General features: G+C 36.3%; 1 protein-coding gene across 38 annotated transcripts in view; it reads left to right on the top strand.

Moving 5' to 3' along the window:
* Positions 1-12,385, top strand: part of ZBTB20 (zinc finger and BTB domain containing 20) — a 746,442-nt gene that overhangs the window by 42,992 nt on the left and 691,065 nt on the right. For 15 of the 38 annotated variants that reach the window (XM_070581883.1, XM_070581905.1, XM_070581887.1 and 12 more), the window contains exon 1: positions 3,359-3,509. The exons of 15 other annotated variants lie outside the window; for them this stretch is intronic. The gene's annotated coding sequence lies outside the window, so the exon portion shown is untranslated. Of the gene's footprint in view, positions 1-3,054; positions 3,510-12,385 lie in introns of those variants that run through there. 8 more of the 38 variants (XM_008523288.2, XM_070581901.1, XM_070581881.1 and 5 more) reach the window with 1 other exon arrangement.

The following is a 12,385-nucleotide window of genomic DNA, read 5'->3' on the forward strand; positions in this document are numbered from 1 at the left end:
TTCGGGAGAATAATTTATAGGAACTATATATAATGCAAATAGGCTTTATAAATTGATAATCCCATTGATTACAGGTTATTTTCCAGTTCAAACCAATGGAAGCACATATTTATGGACATTTGGAAACAAACATCATTGAATGGATTATGTAAACTTTTAAATAGAGTTGATAGGCTCTTAAACCAAATGCATGGAGAGCTCTAGGTGTAGATTAGAAGAGCAAATTTGCTCAATGCTGTATTAGTAAGCAAGGTGTGGTGAGGAATCATCAGGAGGAGTTGGATTTGACTACATTCACAGAATCTCATGGCTAGCTGGGGCCTTAGCTATCATTAGATATTAGTAGACAATGTGGTGTTGGGATTAAGCACATGCACTCTAAACCAGACAGGCTGGGTTCAAATCCTGTTACTGTTCTGCTTGTGATCTGAGGCAGATCACTTCACCTCTCTGTTTCTTCACCTAGAAAATTCAACTAAAAATAATCCCTACCTCATAGGGTCCTTATTAAGGTTTAATGAGTTAATAGATGAAAAGTATTTAGAAGAGTGCCTGGCCCATAGTAAGCATCTAAGCATTAGCTATCATCATAATCTTTATTATGTTATCCAATTCAATTCCTCCCTTTAAAACTTAATTTTATAATATTTTTAATGTGAAGAAATGGAAGCTGAGGATGGTTACATGACTTGTCCAGGGTATACAAACTATTTGTGGTAAAGCTGGGACCAAAACCAGTTTTTAACTTCTTCTTTAGAATCTTTCTACATGATCAAATTGCCCCATGGCATATCAACATATGAAACAATTTAATTTAATAGTTTTATAACTTCCAGAGTCTGAGAGTCACTTAGAATTATTGTTTCATGTGCTAGGGTTAATTCAATACATGGGTCTCCAGTCCTAAGAGGGAGAGTGTATCTTGAACTCCAGAAAGTTCTAAGAATGTGCCACTTATTGTGCTTGGAATCTAGTAAAGTGTGCAGGCAAAGAGAAAGTGTTGAGATGTTGTGCATTTTTTACTAAACCAAAATATTTGTTTTTCTTTTTTAAATTCAACTAGCTAGTTGTTCTTTAGAAAAGGTGAATAGCCTTCTTGGTCCTTTGCATTCCTTGTAACTCCTGCTTGTAGAAGTCAAATACCATTTTCTTATTCTCCTTGGGTTAAAACAAAATGAAAAAAAAAAAAATACCTAGAACCATATTTTAAAAAGTCAGGACATACTAATGTCTAATTTGAATCACTCTGTTGAACTGTTAGGCTTGTGCGCTCTTTTTAAGTCACATTTTTCTTCATTTGAATAAAGCTTCAGAGAAACAATGGGCAATGGTAGAAAAACAGAACTGCCAGGCTGGGCAGTGAGGGGCAATGTGTGTGCTGGTAACGTACGCACACTAAGCGTATTTTAGAAAGGGTCTTCTCAAGACATGTGACCAAAAGTAGGGGTCTGTTACATCCCCTTTCGTGTGTGTTCCCTCTTTATTAAACAACCACCCTTGACTGGGGTAAAACACTACCGCCACATGAGAGAATTAGAATTGGTGGTTTACAATGAGAGCGGAGGGTCTGGACTCTTGGTTTCTTACTAGAATTTTCCCAGGACAGTTTGCATAATGTGTGACAAGACATTGCCATCTAATTTCTGTGCTGTAGGTTGTCTACCCTTAAAATAGTTAAACAATATTGATCTCTGTTCTGAATATGACCCAAGGTTTAACTGACATTCTAAAAGATTTTTGTGAGTCGAGAGAGGGCATAGTTGATCCATAAGTTGTGTATTGAAGTAATTAAGTTATTTATTTTATTAACTGAATACTGACTTCCAAATGAATGAATTTACGCTTATAGTAAGGTAGTTTTGTTTATGCAAAGGAACACTTTCTAATTTTTGCAGCATGGTAAAACACTAAACCATACAAAAAGGATGATTTTACAATGAATATACTTAATGTACAATTAATTATTGGTGCCCAAATGCAGGGTTTGAGTAGGTCAGATGCACTCGTATTTTTCATTTTTATGTAAATTTTCTGTAGACTATTTAACCTCTCTTGTACTGTTCCTAAGTCCTATCTAAATGACACACAGTCAAACTGTATGGAAACATTTTGAGGAAGGGTGGCTGTCTAAGTAGACAAGCAGAGTCTAGTTTTAAAAAATTGAAGGACAAGGAGAAGGACTTGAAACTAGGTCTGTTTTCGGATATTTGTAGTTCCATAGCTGCAAATATATCACTTATGGGAGAAAAAGCACCTGTGAGTGGGGAAAGGGGCGGGGAGCACGCAGTGGGATGTGGCGTGTCATGCCAGCATTATTTTGGTTCTAGCGTGTGAAAAAAAATTGGTTAGATGTATCAGACAAAGAAAAACAGTGTTTTTTTTCTTTTAAGGAAGGTTTATTTAGCAGCTTGCTTTATTTTTATTTTTCCCTCCTCATAAAAGAACAAGGGGTTTCTGCTATGGTTTCAGCCCCATAGTCTATGAAATCTTGTCCTGCTTGTGATGGAAGCTCCTTATGGGATTTATTTCTGTTGTTGTAACACTATGTACTATATGCATTGCACCTGTTCACACAGAGTACATTGCATTGTGATGTTTGTACAGAGAGATGCTTCACATAAGAAACCAATCTGCCTTCTTCTAGAGTACTAGTCTGTTAGTTACTTAATTGAACTTAATTCTGTTTTTGTCTGCAATTTTGCGTATGGTCTTGCTTTATTTACTGAGCAATGATTTCTTCTTTGCAGTTATCAGTTTTGTCTGAGATCAGTTTTCCTATTGTATGGAGTCTGTTTCCTTCAGAGCCTCCTTTAAGACTGCTCTGACTTTAAAATCATTACTAGGCTTTTGTCAGAGCAGATTTGTTGACACTCTTCTGACATTAAAAAAATAAATTTAAAAGATTTCACAAATAAGCTATGCATTTCACTATTTCCTACTAATATGCAAAAAATGTATTTATGATAATTACATGTACTGTGTGCCAGAACTGAAACAATACATTCCTCATAATGGAGCATAAATAAAGAAGGTGGAGCCAGCTGCTCTTAAACTGTTTATTTGCAAGCAGTAATGATATAGAGAATATACCTTTTTCACTGTTAGTCTGGCAATACTGAACCTGTTGCTGCATTAGACGAGTTGCATTTTGCTGGATAGGGGAAGGAGGGCTGTCTGCTGTCTGGTAGGAGGGCTTTGTCTGTGCCTTTCTCTCTCTGTTTCTTTCTGTTTTTCTTTCTCTCTCTCTCTCCTCTTCTCTCTCTCTCCCACTCGCTTGCTCTGTCTCTGTCTCTCTCTCCCTCTCTGCCCCCCCTCTCCCTCCCTCTCTCTTGCTCTCTCTCTCTCTTCCCGTCTCTGTGGTTTGTAAGGTAGGTTGCAGTGTGTGTATATACACAACATCAAGAGCAGGAAAATGGACTCATTAGGGAGGCAGGCAGTCATTACCACTCACACTGTACTTCCAGGGAGACACCGATTATGAGAAGAGAAACTCAGCGCTGGGGAAGAAGGTAGGGCAGACAACTTTCATAAAAAAAAATCCTGCTTCCTCAGTCCCCCCTCTACCTATCATCTCCTTTAGCCCCCAATGCTTTTATTCTTTCTCCCTTGAATTTTCATTTCCAGATTTAAGTTTGACAGTGCTATTGCCAGCTTAAAATTTGGAACATCTATAGGAGGCCTACCCTCTACTAATTTTCCTTCCACTTATTTAAGGGTGTGCCCTTGTGATTCAGTTTAATTACTTTAAAAATAATTATAAACAAACCTATTTTTCTCACTAAAGTACCAAATAAATCAGTATCTCTCACTCTTCTATAACAGACCCCTCCGTATGTTTGTTAGTCTCTGTGCTTTTCTGGTCTGTTTATGCAATTCCATCTGTCTGTCTATATATCATGTTGTCCTTATTTATTGCTAACTGGGTTTTGTTAGTTATGTGCCAATGAGTTTTAGCTGCAGTGCCAGTGTGGGCATTACTAAAGTGAGACTCTTGTTCTTTGTTTTACATTGAAGTTTAAAGTCCATATTTACAATTTAAATCCTTGAAGCAGGTTGAATACTTTTTGCCAGCATATTTATTTGATGGCATTGGCCATAGGTGAGTGGTAGTCCCTGAGGGTGGGTGAGAATCCAGTAATTATTTTTATCATCACAAACTCTTCTATATTACATCTGGGGGGTGTGTTTTGAAAGGAATAAGGTACTCTGTTTTGTAACTTTTATTTTGCAGATGGACTTTTACATTTATAGGCATATCACTGTGGTTAGTAAGAATGCAAACTTTCTTAACAAGCAGTTTTTATCCTAGGACAGTTTCCTTTTAGTATGTTACTGTTTATTTATGCTTGGGGAGGGTGGGGTGGGGGGCTGGCCATCTTTTTACAAAGTGGAAGCTATGAAGTGTATCAGGCCATCTTGTGCAACAACTGTAAGTATTCATTTAACATTTCGGGGACTATAAATAATGTATTTGTTATTTCAAACATAGTTTTGAGGTGCTTTCTTTTTCCTTTATTTTTTTTTTCTTTTTTATGGTGGGAAAAGTTTCATTTCACAACTAGCTGACATTGTTGAAGAGCTTTCCCAGAACAGCGTTCTTCGAAATTCAAAGGAGTAGTTAAATAGGTCCATTTGAAATGGACTCCTTAATGGAGTTTTCCTTGGACGTGTCCGAAAGTAAAACTGCTATTCATTTGATAAAAATTAAGTCAGATAGTAAGATACACAAATGTTTGCAGCACATATATGAGCAATGATAGAAAATGGATGCTGATCTATAGAGATCTTTGATAATAACAATCACCTTTTTGGTAATAAATTATTTATTTAATAGAAGTGGCAGACTTTTTTTTTTTTTAAATTCCATTAGGCCTCTCTGACAACACAAAGAAGTCCATAAAGCAATATTCTTAACCCACCTGGGACGCTAGAGCAGATTCCCAAACACATTCTCAAGGTTCAAACCTAGTAAAATGTTTATTAAAAATCCATTATTCCAAGAGGGTGGTGAACTTCTGCTGCTGAAAGTCTTTTTTTTCCTTTCTTTTTAAAAATTTATTTGGAGACTTTTAATTTGCTTATCTCGCCTAAACTGTCTTTTAAGCTGGCAAGGCCAGCCTTGACCAAGAGTAGTACAAACAGTATACTCAGTCAGGTCCTATAAGGGACTTTTTTCTCTCCAAAGGTCTAAAGGGGAACTTTTGGGGGACTCTATTGAAAGGATATGTTAATACGGTACACAGGATATGGTGTTTCAAATGTGCTTTCCTCCATTTCAGACTCTTGACCCAAAAATTTCTTTTAAAACTAATACATCAAAAGTGTACGTGTCTCATGCACCTGTCATTGTCTACTTTAGCATTGTGAGGACTATCTAAAATTCTACCCTTTTTTCCCAAAGAAACCTTTCATATATCTCTCAATCAACAATTCTCTTTTTATGTATACTTGTATGGGTGAAGATATCTGTGTGCACATCTGTGTATTTATGCACATATTCTCATACATGTATGGGTAAAGAAATCACGGATTCTTTGCAGATATTAAAAAAATTTCATGTTAAGCCTATTTATGTTAACTAGAAGCAAGCAAAAAACGGAGAGGCTTTTAAGAGAAGATGAAAATTTCTTTTAAGCTTTTGGAAAGAATAAAAGAAAGTAAAAATTCAGTCATTTTTCTGGTTGACTTGATTTTTAGAATGTGTATATGTTTTCTTTTGCATTCTAATTCTTAACCTTCACTAGATCTAAAATATTTTTGGTATGAAAAATCATCTTGGCCTTTTCTGGGAGGGACTGTCACAATCTAAATACAGCAGGACATTGTAAGATGTACATAAGCAAACTTAAAACCAGTGTACCCTGCTGTATAGGGCTTTGGAAAGCTGAAAGCCCTGCGTCACAGGAGAGCTATAGAGTGCCAGAAAAATTCATTAAGCAGCCTTGCTGGTTATGGTGGACTCCTCCTATCAGCACATGAAATCTGCCTGTTGAGCACCCCGAAGTCTTGGTCAGGTCACAGTGTGTTTCATTTTAATGTTGGAGCAGACTGTTATCTAACACACTCGCATAAGGAAGTGCTGTAAAGCACTTATTTCATGCTTTGCCGTGCCCTGTAGCTAAAACAATTTGGTACTGAGTGACGTGTGTGTGCTTTTTACTCCTATCCGATGAAAATCAGCTTTGGCTCCTCGAAAAGGACCAAAACATTGGAATGCAAGACAGTATAATTCAAATGCTAAGCACGTGCCAGTTTAAACTCTTTTTTTTAACTTAAGGGGAGAATCACTATGATTATTATTTTTAATATAAAGACTATATAATAATTTCCTGGATTTTTACTCATTAAGATTTCAAAACTTGTGGATACTTTTCTTCTTCATGCTTTTCTCCAGAAGCCTACATTTATCCAAAGGATAGCAGCTGCATACTTTCCCCTGAAATGTGAACAAATAAATGGCATTCCTGTTTATTTATCTATTTTTGAATTTTAATGATTAGTCCTTGTGCTAATTAACAAATTCCCGTATTCATAAAATCTGGCACTTCATAAATATCCAATTGTGTGATTATCTACACATGTTCTGGCTTTCTATAAATATAGAAATTATCAGTGGATGTGTTTACGGACTTGCCCAAGCCCGAGTAGCGGCTGGTCATGCTGCCACATAGGAAGCCAAGTCCAGACCCTGGGCAAATGTGTTGCCCCAGGGTCTGGCAAGGTGTGGGGAAGCAGCATCTGGCTGATATTGCTAACTAGTGATCCCTTCTGGGAAAGGAAGGACTGATGTTGACATTCTTGGAATGCCACTAGTTCCAGCCTTCCTCAGTCCCAAGGGTGGCCTCTTTAGGTTTAAAGGTTGATAATGGGTATTAGAGCCGACTTGTCCTGGAGGCCACTTTAGAAATGTATTTTAACCAACTACATTTTTCAGTGGAAAATATACTTTACTGAGCTTCCATAAAAGAAGTCAAATAGTATCCCCATCTTAAGTTCCTTACTAGTGAGGATCTAATCAGCATGAGAAGTCGCATAGTACGGAAAAGAAAGTCAAAGTATTTGCATTCATATGGTTGTGTAACTATCACAAGCAAATTATAGAAATCAGACATTACTTACATAGGAATAGTTCACTGTACGCCAGGAACAATAAGCACTAGCTGTTGAGCAAGTGTGTACATGCAAGAGTTATTAAATTAGAAATCAATCCTGTTAAATGACTTTTTCATATTGTATAAGCCATTTTGGTTACCTTATACAATCAGTAGGTATTATTTATAATGCTACTGCAGTCAGCACTGGCCGTTTTGATTCTTTGCTCCAAACTTTCAAATCATGTATATGATTCCTAGGTATTTGGCAAAACTCGAAACTTGTAATTTTCTTGAAAACCTATGTTTCATGCCTTTCCATTGCTTAAGTAACTTCTAGCATTTTACACAATCCTTAGGGATTATAGCCAATGTCAAATAACTAGCAAAATCCTTTTAAGTCTTTACCAAAAACCCAAGGGCAATATCTATATCTTAGAATCTAGAGAATGCCTGAATTCATATGTTTTTCTGCAACATAGATATTATACATGCAATCCTCAAATAACATTGATGTCAATTATGTTTAATGTATCAAAAATATATTCCTTGAGCTCTTTTACTTCTAATTTCAACATAAGCAAGCTTCTGAGGCTGCAGGACGAAATAATGCCGTTTATTATTACTATCATGTATGTAGTAACCACTACAGCAGATGTTGGAAACAACAGTCAAGGGCCTACAAGAAAAAAGGGCTGTTCTGCCACTCTAGCTGTTCAACTGTAATAATGAATAAGTGGCGTGCTATTTCTGCACTAAACTGTGGAAAAATTATGCTTGACTTTGGCTTCATAACCTCTCTTCTACTCCGGGATCAAGCCTTTTGGTGATTCTACAGTTCACTTGAAAGTAATCAGCTTGAGGACATGGAGCTTGCCTTTCTGGAATCTTTTGACACGCAACTGAAACTCCAGCCTGGGGTGTTTTGTAGTTCAATTAACCAATGCAACTTTATATAACTACTTTAACTCAGGGAAAGCTAGCTACTGACTTCCAAGTGAGAATACTGAGACAAGGAGCAAGGGCTGAATTCACATGGTAACTATCTAGTTACCAAGTGCAGACTGAGGATATTATTATTAATTTTTGAATCTTCAGTCTTACCTTTGAAACTCTGATGGAAAGGGTGGTCATTATAACATAGTGTCTTTACTTCCTTGATATTAGAAGTGATTTTTGGCACTGATACCTCTGTGTCTCGAGGTATGATGAATTTAATGTACATGTATATATATTATGCATATAAAATGTTAAGAATCTATTTGAAAACTTTCCATATTAAATAACTAATATAAGGATCTGCGTTCAATATATATAAAACTATTTAATGGAGTTTGGGGTTTTGGGAAGTTAAAAAGATGTCAAATAAATTGAAACTAAAAATGCCAATAATTACAAATATATACATAATAGTTTTATTTTGTTCTTCGGATATTCTTAATCTAAACTTTTTTAAAAATCATGTTTGAATTTAAATTATTTGAATTTTAATTCTCTCTAATGTTTAGAAGGCTTTAGTTTTCTACTAAATGAGCCTGGATATTTGCTATTTTTACCTTTCCTTTCAGAAATGTTCTCTGAATTACTGTTGTAATCAAATTGTGATTTGTTGTTGGCAAATTCCTTTTATAGTATGAGCTTCTTTCCAGTAAATGAAATGCAACTGGAGAAAATTAAAGTAATGTTGACAGTTTGCTCAGGTACCAAATTAAAACTTAGTGGAAAACTATGAATGTTCTAGGCTATGTAATTTTTCTGGTAGATGTATGTATATATATGAAAACTGTATAGCTATTATTGTAAACAAACAAAAACACCTATTTAGACACCAAGACATTTAAACAGTGAGAATATGATCTTCCCTTTTATTGTTTAAACGGGAATTGTGTAGACAGAATTTCAAGGGTGGCTTTATACTGTTGGGTTATTTTGTTTATTTGTTTTTAAATATTGGACACACTAAAAGTTCCTTTTGGCGCAGTAAGTGTACTCTGGGTCTGCACATATTTACTAATGTCTCCATCTTCTTGGCCATTTGCACCTGTCACCTGGCTTTAGGTTGGGCAAAAAGAACTGGAATAGTTCTTACTTTTTCTACCTTCTCAAATCAACAATGACTTTATCCCCTTACCTCATCGATGGGGGAAGAAGAATAGAGATGATTAAGAAGCAAATAGAGATAAGAATGTGGATAAAGCTGATGGTGAAGGGAGTTTCTAAATTTATGAGTATAAGGAAGGAAAAAGACTTTTCCCCAACTCCCCAGGAAAGCCATCCTACCTATCCGACACAGCACTGTCTTCTCCCTGTGCCTGTCTAAAGCAGATCTACCTAAATTCCTCCTCCACTCCAAGACAGATTCCAATGGTACCACCAAAAGAAGATCATAGAAGAGAAAGTCATAACATCTCACATTTCTAATACATTCACTGCCAGGTTTTCTTCATACCTTTTGCCTTTTAAGCCTTGGGTTTGGAGTCGTGAGCAGGTTTTCATAGTTGGTGGACAGATTTGACTTGTTTTGATAAGAAGCCTTCCCAACAAAGCATTTCTAAGGCATGCCGCAAAACAGCATTGCGAGTTTAATTAAAACGGATGAAGTATTGACTGAACAAGTTTGTGTGTGTGTGTTTCCTCTCTAAAAATAAAATAAAGTCAAATACTTTTTATGTAAAGCAAAACAGAAAACAACTCTAAACTTCTATCAGTCTGAATGAATTCACATTTCTTTTTACAAAATAGCTTTTCTGAAACCATTTTTGTACGGTGGTTAGACCAGCACATTCTACTCTCTCCCCTGCCCACTTGCCGCTTTGCTTTTTAAATGTTGAATGAATGTGAATAGTTTGTTAGTTAAAAAAAAAAAGCACATGCTTGTAACAGGCTCAGAATCTACCTATGAACGTGAAGATGTGCTAGGGGTTATATACGATAGTTTCAATCCTATCAACTTAGGGTGGAAATATGTGAATAAAAGTTTTAGAAACTTATTAGATTTCTAGTATGTTGAGAGAAACTCTATGGTGTGGTAAAAAATAAATAGAAGCCCTGCCTTGGAGAGCAGGAGGCATTAATTAATGCAAAAATAGATTTAAAATGGTTAAATCTGGAGGCCCGGTTTCTAGTGCCAACTGACCAAATTACTGAATTAATGATAATTTCTCTCTTCCTCAGTTTCCTTGCCTGTAAAATGAAGGGAAAGAGATCCTTTTCAGATTTTCGTTTATCTTAAAGAATGTGTGATTTTATTTTAAATAGCTGTATATGTAGATAATTCTGCTTGCGTTTTCTACCTATAAATCACAAATGTTTGGAGAGAAATTTAGGTTGGTAAAGAGGGAAGAATAAAGGAAGTTCAGGTGATCTGAGAGAGCACACGTAGTTTAATTTTTTAGTGGTGGTTGTCCTCAGCTTAAGTAGATGTCATAATATATTATTGGGTCTATTTAATGATTCAATGAATGCAATAAACCAAAAATTGTCATTTGTCAGACAAAGTGACATAATTGCCTATGCGTGGTTTGAGAAAAGGGCTGCTTTTAACTGAGTGGAGCACAACATGGTTACTATGGCTCCATTCCTCCCTGCTGGCCACTAGATGGAGAGGCGGTCCATGTCCACAGCCTTGCCCATGGTAAACAGCTCACTTCTGACTTTCTGTTGGCAAAGCTGCACTCTATGAGTTTGGACATTTCTATGAACACACACAAGACATTTTGCAGAAACCATCAGAGAATATATTCTCTTCTCTACAGGCATGAAGAGATATTCATGACTGCAGGATGACCTGCTCCGTCTACGGCCACTGTTAAGGCTGGTAGACCAGCAGAAGGCCAGTATTAACAACTCCAGTTTTAGTTGTCACGACAGAGCCTCTTGCCTCTCCAATTTGCCCATTTAGAAAGAGCCCTGAGATGAATGTCAGCACGACAGTGCCACCTTGTGTCCCTGTTGCTGTCAGAGTAACTGATGCATGAACCAGTGAAAAGGAAAGAAAGGACATTTACAAAAATTTGGCAAATTGTTTCAAGCTCTGATTTTGCGGTAGCTGCACAAAATCTATCTTTCAGTGTGTTTGGCAATTCTTACCACCCAAGGACAGGTTAGGATGTGTGTGCTTTACCCCTTCTGTCATCCTAGTGTATACTGAAAATACTTTAGAAAGTCCGGGCATGAACAAAGTTGTATTCGATTTAGAATTGGGGATGAAGAAGGAAGGGATGGACGAACAAGGCAGCGATGGTCAAAGATAGTCACCTAATTATCATCTGTAAAGCCTCAGGTCAGTCATTGCAGACAGCTCCTTCCTGCTCATTCTCAGAACAACTTTTATACGCATACCTTGGTAATATCTCTTTTCACATTGTATTTGCCATTGTTTGTAAGCATATCTTCCAAGCTAACCATGCGCTCCTTGAGGACAGTATCTGTCTTATTCGTCCTTCTGCCTCCAGAACTTTCTATGGCATTCAGCCCAGAGTCACTCACGTGTCTGAGGTCTGAATGAATGATTATGTCTGGCTGGTTTGTCACTTCTCATTTGTTTTATTTTTATTTTTTTGAGTTTTAAATAATTTAGAACCTTTTCTCTTTGGAAAAACACCTTCTGATACCAACTCCTTTCCAAACATCCCTTTATAAATTTACTTTCTCTCACATTAAAATGACTGTTTCTCCTTTTGATTATGAAAACAGTGTATTGCCTATTCATGACTGTATATTGTAGTTGACTTTGGGGTAAAGATACTTAATTTCTGGTTTTAGCTTTATAACAAATTTGCTGTGTTATCTTGAGTAAGATACTTAACCTTTCTAGGTCAGTTTCCCATACATGAAATGAGCAAGCTGGACTAGTTGATCTTAAGGTACTTTTGACTCAGGGTTTTTGTAGGGATTGGACACACGTTAGCATTACTCTAGTTGTATATTTGATTTAACAGTTTTTTAAAATACTATGATAGCTGAAAATTAAATTGCCAGTCTTTGAAAGTATCATTTGATATCCCATGTTTTAGAAGAGGAAACTGAGGCACAGGGACTTTTCTTATAGAGGACCGAACTGTAAATGGGCAAGGTGAATAGTCTGATAACGGATGGGCATTCCAATTTTTTGTTTGTTTTTAATTTTTTTGTTTGATTTTGGTTAATTGATCTCCATTTTCCTTCTATCCTTTAACCATAAGGTAAATGGACTACAATAAATTTAAATAACAAGATGAACCCATGCTTTGGTATAGGACTATCGACTGCTTGCAATTTAGAGACTCTTTCATGCTATTTTGGCTTTTTTTAAA

This window comes from Equus przewalskii, chromosome 18, assembly GCF_037783145.1.
Source record: "Equus przewalskii isolate Varuska chromosome 18, EquPr2, whole genome shotgun sequence".
Classification (NCBI taxonomy): Eukaryota; Metazoa; Chordata; class Mammalia; order Perissodactyla; family Equidae; genus Equus; species Equus przewalskii.